Source organism: Callorhinus ursinus, unplaced genomic scaffold, assembly GCF_003265705.2.
Source record: "Callorhinus ursinus isolate GAN/ISIS: 27379988/994484 unplaced genomic scaffold, GSC_fseal_2.0 scaffold36, whole genome shotgun sequence".
Classification (NCBI taxonomy): domain Eukaryota; kingdom Metazoa; phylum Chordata; class Mammalia; order Carnivora; family Otariidae; genus Callorhinus; species Callorhinus ursinus.
In genome coordinates this window covers 3965189-3979945 of record NW_027397098.1, presented here as the reverse complement: position 1 = coordinate 3979945, position 14757 = coordinate 3965189, and the positions used below count along the sequence as shown (strand labels likewise).

General features: G+C 42.7%; 1 protein-coding gene across 2 annotated transcripts in view; it reads left to right on the top strand.

The window, feature by feature from the left end:
• Positions 1-14757, top strand: part of MCM10 (minichromosome maintenance 10 replication initiation factor) — an 88333-nt gene that overhangs the window by 57619 nt on the left and 15957 nt on the right. Inside the window, exon 21 of one of the 2 annotated variants that reach the window (XM_073879894.1) lies at positions 12111-12161. The exons of the other annotated variant lie outside the window; for it this stretch is intronic. The gene's annotated coding sequence lies outside the window, so the exon portion shown is untranslated. Of the gene's footprint in view, positions 1-12110; positions 12162-14757 lie in introns of those variants that run through there. 2 annotated transcript variants of the gene reach the window in all.

The window sequence follows — 14757 nt, the reverse complement described above, 5'->3', positions numbered from 1 at the left end:
CATTGAATGATTTTGAGCAGAGAAGTGACAGGAGGGTTTTTTGTTTTTTTTTTTAGGAACACTACCATCCCAGTGATGTGGAGGGTGGGAGGGACTAAGCACTAGGACTTAGAGAAGGCTTTTGCAGTAATCCAGGTGAGAGATGGGTGTCAGCAAAAGGCAGGAAGAGCAGGCATGGAGAAGACAGAGCATTTCAAAAGACTGAAGAAAGAATCAGTAGGGCTAGACTGATTAGCTAGGGGTAGTGAGAGGCTGGGAAGTGTGCATTCAGATGGCTCCCCTGTTTCTGGTTTGGGGAACTGGGTGGATGGATGGCGAGACCATTCAATGAGGTGGAGAACACAGGAGAAAGTTCGAAGGACGTGCATTGGACAAATCAAGTGTCTGACACTTGTGGGATTCAAACCAGATCTTCTAATGTCAAGTCCAGTGCTCTTCTCATTTTCCCACAACAGTAATTTTGTGAATATACTAAACCATCACCACGATCAACTTTAGGACACTTTCAGCACCCCAAAAAGAAATCCCAAACCCATTAGCCATCACTCCCCACTTTTTCCAACCCCCAAAGCCCTAGGCAACCAGTAATCTGCTTTCTGTCTGGATTTCCCTGTACTGGGCATTCCATCTAAATGGAATCATACAGTGTGTGATCCATTGTGACTGGTTTCTTTCACTGCAAATACTGTGTTCAAGGTTCATTTATGTTGTAGCACACATCAGTACTTCATTTCTCCCTGCTATGAAATAGTATTCTTTTGTACGGATATGCCATATTTTATTTATCCATTCACTTAATGGACTTTGGGTTGTTTCTACCTTTTGACTATCATAAATAAGGCTGTTACAAACATTCTTCTGCACAGTTTTGGGTGGACATACGTTTTTATTTCTGTTGGGTAAATACCTAGGAGCGGAATTGTTAGGTCACTTGGTACCTTTGTATTTTACTTTTGAGGAACTCTCACATTATATTTTACATATACTCATCTTCATATACTCATCTTTCTTCTCAAGTGCTGTGAGGTCTCTTTGAAGAGACATTTCCATCTTGCTCTACTAAAATGCCCAGCATAGAATAGGTACTTCATATATGTTTATTGAATTAATGAAAATACTCTTGGGTGAGGGCATTAAAAGGGAACATTTATAAGCTTATTTCAATGGGCTATTCATAGGAAGGTACCCACACAGGGACCCAAAATTTCCAATTTAATGTATCACTGGGTTCAGGATTGTTCTCAAGCAGCAGGAACAAATTTTGTGGTGCACTTAGGGATTGCATTAGAGGGTGGCCAAGTTGGCTTTATCATTCTCCTCAGCTTGACCCAAGTTTAGACAATTTTCTTCCTGATGATAGGCCCCTGACCTCCCTTTTCTTAGAGCATTTACTTTAGAAAACTTGCAACTGTAAATTCTTTCTCTGCCCCTTTGAAATCTATGCAGATCTTCTCCCAGTCTCTTGCTGGTCTTACAGTCCAGGAATGTCTTTCTCAGGGACCTGGGGACCTTCTTTTTGAAATGAAAATATCAAACGAGAGAGCACCCCTATCTCCCAATCTCTATGGGAGGGTAGACACTTGGCTTTGGTGGGCACCTTGCTCCAATTGTGAAGGGCAGTTAACAAATGCAGGTGGCCTGAGATTCCCCCCACCCCACCTCTTAAAAACCCTCTAGGTCCTTGCTTCCGTGGACTTGAGTTTAGCGTCACTCTTCTGTTGCAGTAGTCCTGAATAATGTCTTCCTTACCTATTTAATTTTGTCTTTTACAATTTTAATCCTGACAAGGTCATGGATTCAACATATCACCTGATCCACCAGGGCCTGTGGGCATGACTCATGTAAGTGGAAATGGCCCTTTGGGACAGTGTGTCCAGGCAAATGAGATCACTAGATGCTATGTCCCATGGTAAGTGTTCTTCCAAAACAAATATGTAAAAGCCCATTTTCTGCACCTAATATTAAGAATATATTATGCTCTGGGGTGCCTGGGTGGTGGCTCAGTTGATTGGGCTTCCGACTCTTGATTTAGGCTCAGGTCATGATCTCAGATTCATGAGATCGAGCCCTGAGTCAGGCTCCACACTCTTGTGTGGAGTTTTCTTCTCCCTCTCCCTCTGCCTCTCCCCCTGCTTGTGCACTCTCGCTCGCTCTCAAAATAAATAAGTGGGTCTTTGAAAAAAAAAAGAATATATTATGTTCTTTCATGTTACTTCATTTTCAATGGACTAATTATGGTCCTGAGCCTGTTTCCCCTGCCCATTTGATAGGGTGAATTAAGGATTATACCGAAAGAGGGACTCATGACCCTGCGAACCAGGGGATCCCCAGAACTCAACTTCCTCAGGAGTCCCCGTAGCGAGTATAGATGAACATTTTTCCTGCCACCTCCTCAGGTTTCAGGATCAGGGAGAATAAAACATCTTAGATATGAATGTGAGGGCTTGTTTGTTGAGTAAGAGGGTGACAGTTTGTGAAAAATGTTTCAGCTTATTTGATGTGCCCCTGGAGCTGACTGTGTTGACACAGTTGGGTGTGAAAAATGAGAGCTTGGTGAGTCAGGACAACATGACTGAAACCTTTCTTGTTTCTTATTTTCCTGTAAAAGACATTCATTTCTCTAAGTGCCTAGCCAGAGTGTCATGGAGCTTCTTTATAGCTTTTCCCCTCATAGACTACAGAGTATTATTAGTCCCTATGAAAATGGTTTCTAGAGGTCTCCCTGGGGAATTAAGTCTGAGGGAAGATGCCCCCATTCAGAAAAAGGCACAGAACATTCTACAGCTGCATGGAGTACTGCTGAGAGATCACCCATATCCGTGTTGATATTCAGCAGGCAAGCACTGTGATGGCTACAGTATTACTAAAATATTAAAATACTTTCCTGTTAATGGATAAATAGCCACTTTCCTGAGCCATCTTCCCAAAGCACTCTACTGCCCCCAGTGCTCCAGGCTCTCCCCCAGAACCCATGCTTTCCACAATCCCTTCTTGAAAGGGGTGATGTTTGGCGCAGCAGGGAGCCTGCAGAGCCCTGCTCTGCTCCCATGGCTAGCCTTGATTCTGATTTGATCAGTGCCTGTCCTGTGCCAGCTAAACATATTTCCTATCACTCTGAACTCAGGGCTTTCTGATTACTCACTGTTCCTCTGAACAGGGTCCACCTCTTCTCTTTGTCACTTCTGTTCTGTTTTCCATATGAAGTACTACCCCCAACCACTGTCAGAAATTCCATACCAGGGGCGCCTGGGTGACTCGGTCTGTTAAGTGCCTGACTTCAGCTCAAGTCATGATCTCAGGGTCCTGGGATCAAGCCCCGCGTCCAGCTCTGTGCTCACTGGGGAGTCTGCTTCTCCCTCTCCCTCTGCCCCTCCCCTTGCTCATTCTTTCTCTCTCTCAAATAAATGAAATCTTTTTAAAAAAATCCCATACCCACTACAAAGCAGGGCACATGTTGGGGTATATGTGTGAGAGAAGGGTATGTATCAATTGGAAATGTTTTCAAACACTTGGCAATGTGGTGTCATAACGGTTGTTGGCAAGAGGAAGCCGTAACAGTGTAGGCAACCAGATGCTCTACCAGAGGTGTTACACTACAATAGGTTCTCCTGGTTTGCTGATTCTTCTAGAATAGGGTAGGATAGAGTCAGTTATTGGTGTAAGGGAAGGATGAATTGACCCTGTTTTTCTGGAAGATGAACTTGAATGGATAGATCATAACTGTTCTGAAAATTAATCACTTGGCTGGTCTCAGCAAAGTGTGTAAAAAGATCTTTAGTGCTCTGAATGACAAAAACTGGCCTTACCCTTTGTGGGAGGGGAAAGAAAGGAAGAAGACAGGGTGGAGAGGTGGTTTGGGTCAGTGAAGGGGAACCTTGGGCAGGTCCTGACTGCGTTCCTTGGGCTTCTTGTTCGTGGATCCAGAAAGAGCTGATCACTAAGATTGCTGAAATTCATTACACCTTGGGCTTAACGCCCTAGACTGAGTCTCCTGGGGCTCATCTCTCCCCCAGAGATATGAAGTAAAGGACCTTTTTTCTACTACCTGTGACAGCAGCTAAAGCCGAGTACCCAGCCACTCCCATCTAGCCTCCATCATGGCAGCCTTTGCCCCTCCCATCTCCAGGAGCCTGAGCCTTCTGGCCGAGACCCACTTGCTCCCACCTTCATCAGCAGCCTCTTGCCTCCTGATCTAAGAGACTGAACCACTGCCCATTTCCTGCGCTGCCCATGCTTTGGGAGTGACACTTTGGTGTCCGGGGTCATTGGTGTATCACAGCCCAGGTCTTCACTGCTCAGAAGTTGACCTGTCAGGAATTTAAAGAGCATCCTAGTCAGAGTGGCTCGAAGCCCCTCTCCTAAAAATGACACTTGAGGGGAAGAAGTCTACCACTAAGGATTTGTTGCTCTAGGATGTGATAACAGCTTAGCAGGTACAGCTACTTTAGGTACTGAAGACGACCCAGCTAGCAAGACTTGGGTACATCTCACCAAGACCAGGTTCCAGCACAAACTGCAGTCTCCCCAGGCCACTGTCCCAAGACCAAACTCCCAAGATGCAGCCAAGGCAGATCCCCAACGTACAGCGGGGGAGAGACTGAATTTCTGGACTCTTCCATTGTCATCAGATGGGGGGCACTCAAATGTTCTCACTCTTGGGATGGATGGAGGTGCATTCACTTTGCTCTGAAGGGTCTAGAGATGTGGACCTCACACTTGACTGAACATCCAGATCTCCCTGGTGCTGTAAAAATAAACAGTGCCTGGGCGTCAGCCCGTGCGTGCATGTGTGCACGTGCATACGCGCATGCGTGTGTAATCAGTAAGTGCTGAATACCTGAATATTTTTTGCCAGCTTTATTTAGGTATAATTGACAAATGGAGGTTGTATGTATTTAAACTGTACAACTGATGTTTTGATGTATACATTGTGGAATAATCATCATAATCAAGCTAATTAACATATCCATCACCCCAACCTTTAAGGTTCTTGTTCAGTTTATGTGAGGTCTGAGCATCAATCTCTTTTACAAACATTTGAGGTGGTTATAATGAATAGCTAAGGTTGAAAACCACTAGTACATGTATATATATATATATATATTGATACATGTGTACAGATGCACGTGCTTATACACACACACACATTCAGAGACTCATCCAATTTTTTTTAAGATTTTATTTATTTAGGGGCGCCTGGGTGGCTCAGCAGATTGGCCGTCTGCCTTCGGCTCAGGTCATGACCCCAGGGTCCTGGGATCGAGCCCTGCATTGGGCTCCCTCCTCAGGGGGGAGTCTGCTTCTCCCTCTCCCTCTGCCTGCAGCTCTGCCTACTTGTGCTTTTTCTCTCTCTCTTTTAAAATAAATAAATCTTAAAAAAAAAAGATTTTATTATTTTTACTTGAGAGAGAGAGAGAGCACAAGCAGGGAGAGGAAACAGATTCCCTGCTGAGCGGGGAGCCTGATGGGGGGCTCCATCCCAGGACCCCGAGATCATGATCTGAGCTGAAGTCAGATGCTCAGCTGAGCCATCCAAGTGCCCCTCCAATTTTTTATTTTAAAAAAATTTGTATGTGTGTGTGTTAGAAAAAACTTGTAATGGGAGTGGCCTTGATTTTCTTCCTTTAGTATTTTGGGGGTTCTTTTTTTCAAGTTTTGTACAGTGTTCATGCAATCATTTATAAACCCAAGGAAAGAAGCCAAAGTGCTATTTTTAAAATAACTTTACTGATCTTTCTAGATCCAGCTCAGCTCTCTGTATGAGCCACTTCAACACCCATCTGACTTCCCTCCCCTGAATTCCTCCCGGCCTCTGACCACTACAGTGCACCCAGCACTTCATGGAGACCACAGAAGCTTGCTCTCTGTTCCGTGTTGGTATCGTGCCTCCCCCTAGCCATGGAGTGCCCGGAGGGCAGGGTCTGGTGCGTCTTTACAGGGACAGAGGTACTATTGATAACCTGGGCCTGAGCTGGCACTGGGAGTCGCTCAGTTCCCTGAACAAAGACGCTCTCTCTGTCTCTGGAGATGAAGCTTTCTGGTCTCCAGATAGGCTGTCTAGGAGAACGGAAGGGAAAGGATCCATTGGCAAGGTCTGTGGAAGAACATACAAGTGAAGTCTGTGGGACAAGAAGTATGCGCCAAGCTGGCTAGGGTCCCTGTCTGTCCAGGAATCTGGTGAATGTATGGCTTATATTCTGAGCTCTCCACAGTTCTGGCGGCTCGCCACATCTTAAGGGAGACCCAGGGAGGAGGGGAACTGAGCCACATCAGGAAGCCTGGGCAGGGGTGACCCGTGTCAAAGGAAGACAGACACAGAGACCCCTGTCTTGCCATCCTCATGGGGTTGGCTTTGAAGCAAGCCTCTGGGGGGGCTCTTGCTAGGTTAAGTCCTGCATGGCAGGCCTGGGAAACCAAAGGGACTGCAAAATGGAGGTAAGAGCCCTGGCCTTCTTCGTCCTAGTAGATGTCAAAATGCATCTTACTTGGAAGAAAAAAGCATCATCCTGTGTGACTTCCCAGTTGTACCCCAGCACTGGGGAATATATTAGGATGTAGCTTCCCTAAAGTTTGGACACACTAGCACTACAAAATGCTCGAAGATGAAAGGGTTCCAGAGTCAAATAAATTTGGGAACTACTAGACTGTCGCCCTCCTCTCTGCCAGATTCACAATGCAGAAGTGTATTAAAGACTCTGGCGAGTCCTGCAGCTGGAAAATCCTAGCATCCCTCCAAATTTAATTGACAGTACCATCTTTATTCATGGAGCACCTGTTAATAGCCAAGGCCTGTTTTGGGAAGATCTGAATTGGTTACTTTATGGCAAGAGAGTCCATAGCTAGAATGGTATTTGTCAATAATTCAATTCCATTTCTAAGAAAAAGCATAAATTGGGGCGCTTGTCTGGCTCAGTCACTAGAGCATGTGACTCTCGCTCTCAGGATTGTGAGTTCAAGCATCATGTTGGGTGTAGAGCTCACTTAAAAATAAAATCTTAAAAAAGAAGAAAAAAATCATAATTTAATAAGTATTACATATTTGGACCACTAACCTCAAATAATATACTGGCCAATTGACAGATTATTAACTGGAAACAGTTGCGTTTTTTTAATGACAAAATAATAAGCTGTGAGCACCAAAGTCATTGACAGAATTGTCCAGGAAAGAGAGTGGTCAGTGTAAGCAGGAAAGCTTTTAACAGCACTGGTGTAGAGGAAGATGCAAGTTTCTGAAGGATGAACACAGTATGCCTCAGGAGGGAGAACCAGGGGAAGCATTCTAAACTGGGGTTATTGGTCTTACCTTTTGATAAAGCAAAAAATCCAACACAGGAAGGATAAATACAGATATGGACACACGAAAGAAGGAAAATCATGTCCCTCATATGTCCAACTCTGGACCAGATTGGAAAGAGTGTAAATTCAGGGTCATCTGTTCTGACCAGTGAGAATATCAGGAAAAACGGCATCTCATCCTATGACCTAGTTAGACTCTGATTAGCACCCTTTTGAAAAACAGCCCAACTTAGGGCATGGAAGCTCAAAAATCATTTGCGTATAAACAAAGCCTTAAGCATGTAATAAATCTGTCCTAGAAACAGTAGCTCTTGACATCTCATTACATGTACATTATCCTTCATGTCATCAGTTCTTCTGACATCTCTGGGAACTCAGGGCAAGTGGCAAGCCGTGGCCATTATTGCCAGGGCAAGCTCCTGCCCTAGCTGTCTGCTGCTGGACAGCCCCCAAGGAAGGCTGGCTACCCTGCTGGCTACCTAGCTCAGGAGCTTGGCTCTTATTTTGTTTTGATTTGTTTTTTGTTTTCACTGAAGTAAAGCAAGGGAAGTGGCTACTCTTAAGATCTTACGGTGTCTTAATGGCATGAATTTTCAGTGCTGGCAAAATGGTTAAAATTAAAGAAAACAAAGTCCCCTGGCCCCAAATCTTGGCCACTTGCATTTTTTGGCACAGCTGATTCCAGGGAGGGCAGCTGGAGATGGACAGGTAGAGATGTGGCTGCTGGAAGCGTAGGCAGGAAGGAGGCTGATCCTTGAGGCTCACATCCTTATAGAAATAGCTGGGGAGTGAGAAAGGCAGAGACTGGCTGTCATGTGGCACAAAGAGGGTGGGAACAGAGTGTTCCAAGCATAGGAATAGCTGTTCAAGGAAAAGATGAGAGCAAGCGTATGTATGATTGTGTAGGGTATCTGTGTTGTCCCAAGGCCAGAATACCACATTTGATTCTCAGAACAACCCTCAACCCCATGGTGGGGGGATTATCACCGTTTCAGAGATAAGATCCCTGAGGGCCCCCTTTATCTCACTGAGGTCCTAGACAAATTAAAGAACAAGGCAGAGCAGTAGGTGAAGGTTAAAATGTCACCTTTATGGCTCAAAATCTAGAGTGTGAGGAGCCAGCAATGTATATGAGTTCCAGTTGCTCCACATCTTCACCAACATCTGGTGATGTTACTATTTTTAATTTAACCGGTTGAGTGAGTGTTAGCAAAACCATATCACATTATGGTTTCTGTTTGCATTTCCCAGATGTTGAGCACTTTCTCATGTTCTTATTGGCCATTTATTTGTATGTATTCCTTTGTAGAGTTTCTGTTCAAGTCTTCTCATTTTTTTATTGGTCTTTTTATTATTAGATGTTTATGTTCTTGATACAATATTTTGTCAGATATAAATTTTTTAATATATTTTTAAATGCTTTGTCCAAGGTTTCAAAGATCTTCTGTATTTTCTTATACAAGTGTTATATAATCCACCTGGAACTGATTTTTGTGTATCGTATGAGATAGGAGTCAATATTCGTTTCTTCTCCTTATGGATATCCAGTTGTTCCAGCATCATTTGATGAAAATTTTTTCCTTTCTCCATAGAATTGCTTTGCTGCATCTGTCAAAATTCAGCTGTATCTGTGTGATTATTTTGTTCCATTGATCCATTTGTCTCCCCTTATGTCGATACCATTTGTCTTGATTTCTATAGCTTTTTACATCTTAAAAGCACGTGGCATAAGACCTCCAACTGTGTTCCTTCTTTTGCTATTCTGCATGCTTCTCTACTTCCATATACATTTTAGAAGCACTTTAGGGAGATTAATTCGGGGAGAATTGCAATCTTAACAATATTGGGTCTTCCAGTCAAGGGGTCTAATGTTTCTTTCCATTTATCTTGATCTTCTTTAATGCCTCACAGCAATGTTTTATACTGTTCTGTAGAGAGGCCCTGCACAGCTTTTGTTGAATTTATCCCTAAGTATTTTATGGTTGTTTTTTTTTTTTAGATAGAATTTAAATTTTTTATTTTCTATTTACTGGTAATATATGCAAATGCTATATACTTTTGTGTATTGACCTTTTATCCTGCAATCTTGCTCAATTCCCTTTTTATAGTAGACTTTTGTAGATCCTTAAGGATTTTCTGTGTACACAGTCATGTTTGTGAATGAGAGTTTTCCCTTCTCTCTAATCTGTATGCTTTATGTTCCCTTAGCACAGCAGCTGAAGTCTATGATGAGAGGTTGCTTAGAAGTGGAAGATCACCGTCTTAGGGGGAAAGTATAGTCTCTCCTCACTAAGTGTGGTGTCAGCAGTTGGTTTTCTGTAGGTGTCCTTTATTAGAAGGAGATCATATCCTTCTACTTCTGACCTGCTCACGGGCTTGTCATTGTTACTGGATTTTGTCAAATGCTTTTACTGCCTCTACTGAGATAATCCTACAATTTTTCTTTTATTCTGTTAATGTGCTGGATTACCTTGATTGACTTTCAAATGCGAAACCCACACTTTGTATTCCTGGGGTAAACCCTACTTGATGATACTGGATTATCCTTATTATTTACTGCTGAATTCTATGGCTCCTATTTTATTTAGAGTTCTTGGGTCTGTGTTCAGGTGTCAAGGTAATGCTGGCCTCCTAGAATGAGTTGGGGGGTATTCTCTCCTCCTCTCCTTTCTCAAAGATTGTGTATAAGAGTCATATTATCTCTTCCTTAAATGTTGGATAAAATTCACTAGTGAAGCCATCGGAACTTAGAGTTTTCTCTGAGCCTGGAGTTTTGTGGGAAGTTTTAAATTACAGCTCCAGTTTCTTTAACAGATGGATAATAGATATATAGGTACATGGCTATTCAGATCTTTTATTTGATGCAAGCTGCCAAATTTATTGGCAGAAAGCTGTACGTAATATCCTGTTCTTAACCTATTCCTGTTTCTGTACTGTGTATTCATGTCCCCTCTTTCATTCCTAATATCGGAAATTCACATTTTCTCTTTTTCTCTTTATCAGTCTTGCTTGGTGTTTATTGATTTTATTAATCTTTTCAAAGAACCAACTTTTGTTTTCATTGATTCCCCCCCATTGCTTGTCCATTTTCTATTTAATTGACTTACACTCTTTATTATTTCTTTTCTCTTGTCTTATTTTTTCCTAGCTTCTTAAGAGGGAAGTCTAAATCTAATAAGCTTATTTATTTTCTTCTTTCTTCTTTTCTAATATAAACATTTAAAGTCATGGATTCCTCTGTCAGCACCACTCTAGTCACGTATCACAAATTTTTATATGTTGTGTTATTGATTTCTAAATGTTTTCTGAGCTCCCCTGTGACTGTTTGACCCATGCATTATTTAGAAGTATGTTGTTTAATTCCCAAGTAGTTGGGGATTTTCCAGGTAACTCTTCCGATTGATTGTATGGTCACAGAGTCTGTTTTGCATGATTTCAGTCCTTTGAAATTTATGGAGACTTGTTTTATGGCCAGTATTTGGTGTGTGTCAATAAAAATTTGGATTCAGTTTGATTTCTGCAATTGTTGACTATCATGTTTTTTCAACATCAAGGTCTAAAAAAAACTTTTGAGGAAAGTTTTTGACTGGCTCGGTCAGTTGCGTGTGACCTTTTGATCTCAGGGTTGTGAGTTGGAGCCCTATGTTGGATATTGAGCCTACTTAAATTTGTTTTTTAAAAACTGGGATTCTCCTCACACCTCTTGAGGTGGTAGGTGCAGTTTGCTTATAAGTTTAAATAATTACAAGTGACTTTAGGCATATTATAGGCATTCACATTTTTAAGTAGAGTTACCATATTGCTCTTTTAAATGTTTTGAAGGGAATCCAAATACAGTAGTGATTTCGTAGCTACAGTCACTCATTTTCTTAAAAAAAAAAATGCATGAACAGGCTCTTCTTTAACAGTTGGAAATTTGACATACTTTCCCCTTCCTCCTTGAACCCTTATTTGCAATCTATTGGGCTGAAATGGCAAGTGGCAAGACCCTAGAGCCTTTTCATTCCACTTCTTCACAAAATATTTTCCAAATGCAATGTATCTTTAAGCTTATAAGTCACTCATTTATCACCCTATCATACTTCTCTGTCAGTGTTTTGTGGGGTTTTTTTTTTTCCTGAAACCATAATCCCTGGTGTTAGAATTTTTTCTTCTGGACTGAGTTGTCATTATACTTAATATTAGTGCATAACTGATCAAAGAACATAATTACTACTTATTAAATTAGAAACAACGGATGATGACTTGGTAGGTGTTAGTCATTAAACACTTCTTTGTGAAGTGAGTGTCATTGTATGCAGATTATATATGTGTGCGTGACTATTCTTGCTAGATTGGGACAAGATTCAGCAACAGTATAATTTCTGTTTTTTTCATTTTTATTGATAGAAGAACTGGTGAAACTTTTTCTTGTAAATACATAGATGAGGCAAGGATTTTTAGTATGGTAGCTGTCACCCAATTCTTTTAAAGTCTTCTGAGTTATAGGCCAAAAATCACATAGTGATCTATCATCAAATATTATTTATAAAGACCTATCAGCTGACAGGTCTATTAGACCTTCTTTCAATTTTGATGAAAACAAAGAATTGGAAACCACTAGAGTTGGAAAAGGATTCGTTACCTGTCATTAAAGTCATTTGCTCTCCCAGCTTCTGGAAAATAGAATAAGGATTTTATCAAGACTTCTAAAATTATTTATTATTAAATTACTATTTGCTAATAAAATATTTCAACAAAAATTTCATCACAAGCATACCTTCTGTTAATTTTAATCAAATACTGGGAGCTGTATATTTTGTTCATTGTTTCAGGGGACATGCTACCTAACCAGACTGCAGAGAACGTTATAAAGTCAAACCAGCCCCTGCAGACTTGATGTCATCAGAAGTCTGACTTTTATTTTTCAGATTAAATAAATCTGCTAATACACTTCCTGGGAATACCATCTTCTGAATTCTGCTTCTAAGATAAATAGGTAAGGCACAGAGCCTCACCTTGAGTTTGCCTCTGTGATGAAATCAGTCTCCCTGGCCTATGGCTTTTCTCTCTGATATTCTATTGGTTTTATTCTCACCAGAAGTTCCTCAGAAGCAGACAGTTCTGAAGGGTTTTACTCCCTGGAGAAATGAATCTCATTAAGGTTCAGAACGATTTTGGAAGGTCTTTTGTTAGATGTGGAAGGGAGAACCTACACCTCCATCCAGGCACATTCTGGGGCAGAACAGCCTCGGGAAGAGAATGTACGGAAATTGAGGACCTAGGCCTTGATTTCTCAAAATGGTCTGGGGCCCATACACCTGGCAAGATCCCAGGCATCCCCCTCTGAAGTTGTCTGGCCTAAGAAGCCTGAGGCAGGTGCAGATTTAGAGATGAGGGACAGGAAGAGGGACCAGCAGGGGAGGCTGAGAAGAAGGCACAGCCAGTGGGTTAAAAGATTCCAAAAGAGGAAGATGAGTTCTTGGCAGAAGGAACCACATGTGTCTGGTCATCGGCACTCATTCTCAGAGGGATCTCTAAGGGTTTGGAGAGCGCTTCTTTTGGAGAGTCCCAAAGTGGCTGTGCTGAGGTCTCTTAGGTGAATTTGGCACAGGAAAGTGTGAGTGCCCTGGGCTCCTCCTCCTCCCTCGCCGTCTGTCAGACTTCCGTCTCTTCCACGTCTTAAATACCGTCCACTGTAGTCCCTTTTTCCCTGAATGCATTTGCCCTGATAAAGGCTGACATTTAACACCAACGCTGGTTTTCCTGCCTCTACTCTCTTTCCTCTCTCTTATCCTGCAAACTGTTGTCGGAGTCACTGTTCCGCATTGCAGATTTGATTGCATCACACCACCACCCTCACCCCTCCAGGGGACTACCACACCCTCTGCCAACAGAGCCAAGATTTTGTCCAGTTCTCTGCCAGTCATGGGCTTCCTGGACTCCTGGACTCCATCTCCGGACCCAGGGGACAGGTCTTGATTGGCCAGGCCAATTGAGTAAATCCTCTTGCTAATCATTGATTTGGGAGAGGACATATGAACTTGAGGGGTGAAAGGAAGCTCGCAGGAATGGAGGAGATTCTAGAACAGGATTCTTAGGTTTTTAAAAAGAGACACAAAGAGGGGCGCCTGGCTGGCTCAGTCAGAAGAGCATGCGACTCTTGATCTTGGGGTCGTGAGTTTGAGCCCCACATTATACGGTGTAGAGATTACTTAAGTAAAAAAACAAAACCTTAAAAAAAAAAAAGACACAAAGAAAGGATGAAAAGGAGGCCACTGCAGCCATTTTGTGATCATGAGCAACGTGATGACGACAGAATAGGAAACAGGTGAGAATAACCCGGGTCTTTGATGACACAGTATATTGTGCCCTTACTTTGGGTTTCCAGTTATATGAGTTAATCCAAATGGATTAAATTGTTACTGGTTGCCTCCAGAATCAACTTTTTCTGTTACTTGCCACCAAAAGCACCTTGAGTGACTCACCACTGAATATTGAATAAATTCCAAATTCCTTTGCACAGCAAAAAAGTATTTTCATCATCTGCCCTGTTTTACCCCCCAGTCCTGACCACCCCCCCAACCCCGTCTTCCCCGTGGTGCTCTGGCATATCACACCCTGGCCGTGCCATGCGGGATTCTCCCTTTCTTCACAGCCTTCTTCACAGCAACCTCTCCTCCTTCCTCACCTGGCAAACTTTTTAATTTTTCAAGATTATTCTCAAGCACCCCCTTCTCTTCAACACCTGGCTTTCCTGACCTTTCCAGGTTAAAGACACTTTCTCTTCCTTGCGGCCCCACTTCCCCCTCTCTGCCCTTTGCCTTGTCCCTACCTCAGTTTTAGGACCAGCCTCACCCCAAGCATTTAGATTTTTACACGGTTTCCCTCCCCCTCCCCCTTCTCCAGTAGACTCGGAGTTCCCTGAGAGCCAAGACCCCCGCTTCCTCAGTTCTGTTGCTCCCAGAGGTCACGATAGTGCCCAGCTCGGCATGGTCACCCGATACATGTTTGTGGTAGGGGACTTATGTGGAAAACTTGGAAGAAACCCAGAAAAACAGCAACAGCATTCAGGCAAACCTGAGGGTTTGGACAGGGGAGGCATAAACTCAGCACTGTAGTAAAGCCCATTTCTAACATCAGCTAGGACTCAGGAGAAGCTAGTTTGTAGGGAGAGACGACGAAGCAGCTGCTAGAGAAGGGGAGACTTGGACTCCCTGAAGTACTATGTCCCTGGCCAGGAAGCCTGCGGTCCAACTCTCTAAATGTCATGGAGTGACCCAGGATCCTCATCATAAAGGTCCTCCTTGTGCTCATACTGGTTCCTGCAACCAAGGTTTACTCAACTAAACACACATGCCTAACTCAAACAGACTTTGGACTTAATGACTTGCTCTGTAATAGTATCTGCTATTTTCTGTAGGACAAAAAAAAAAAAAAAAAAAAACCACAACCTCAAACCTCTTTGCTTATTAGCCTAGT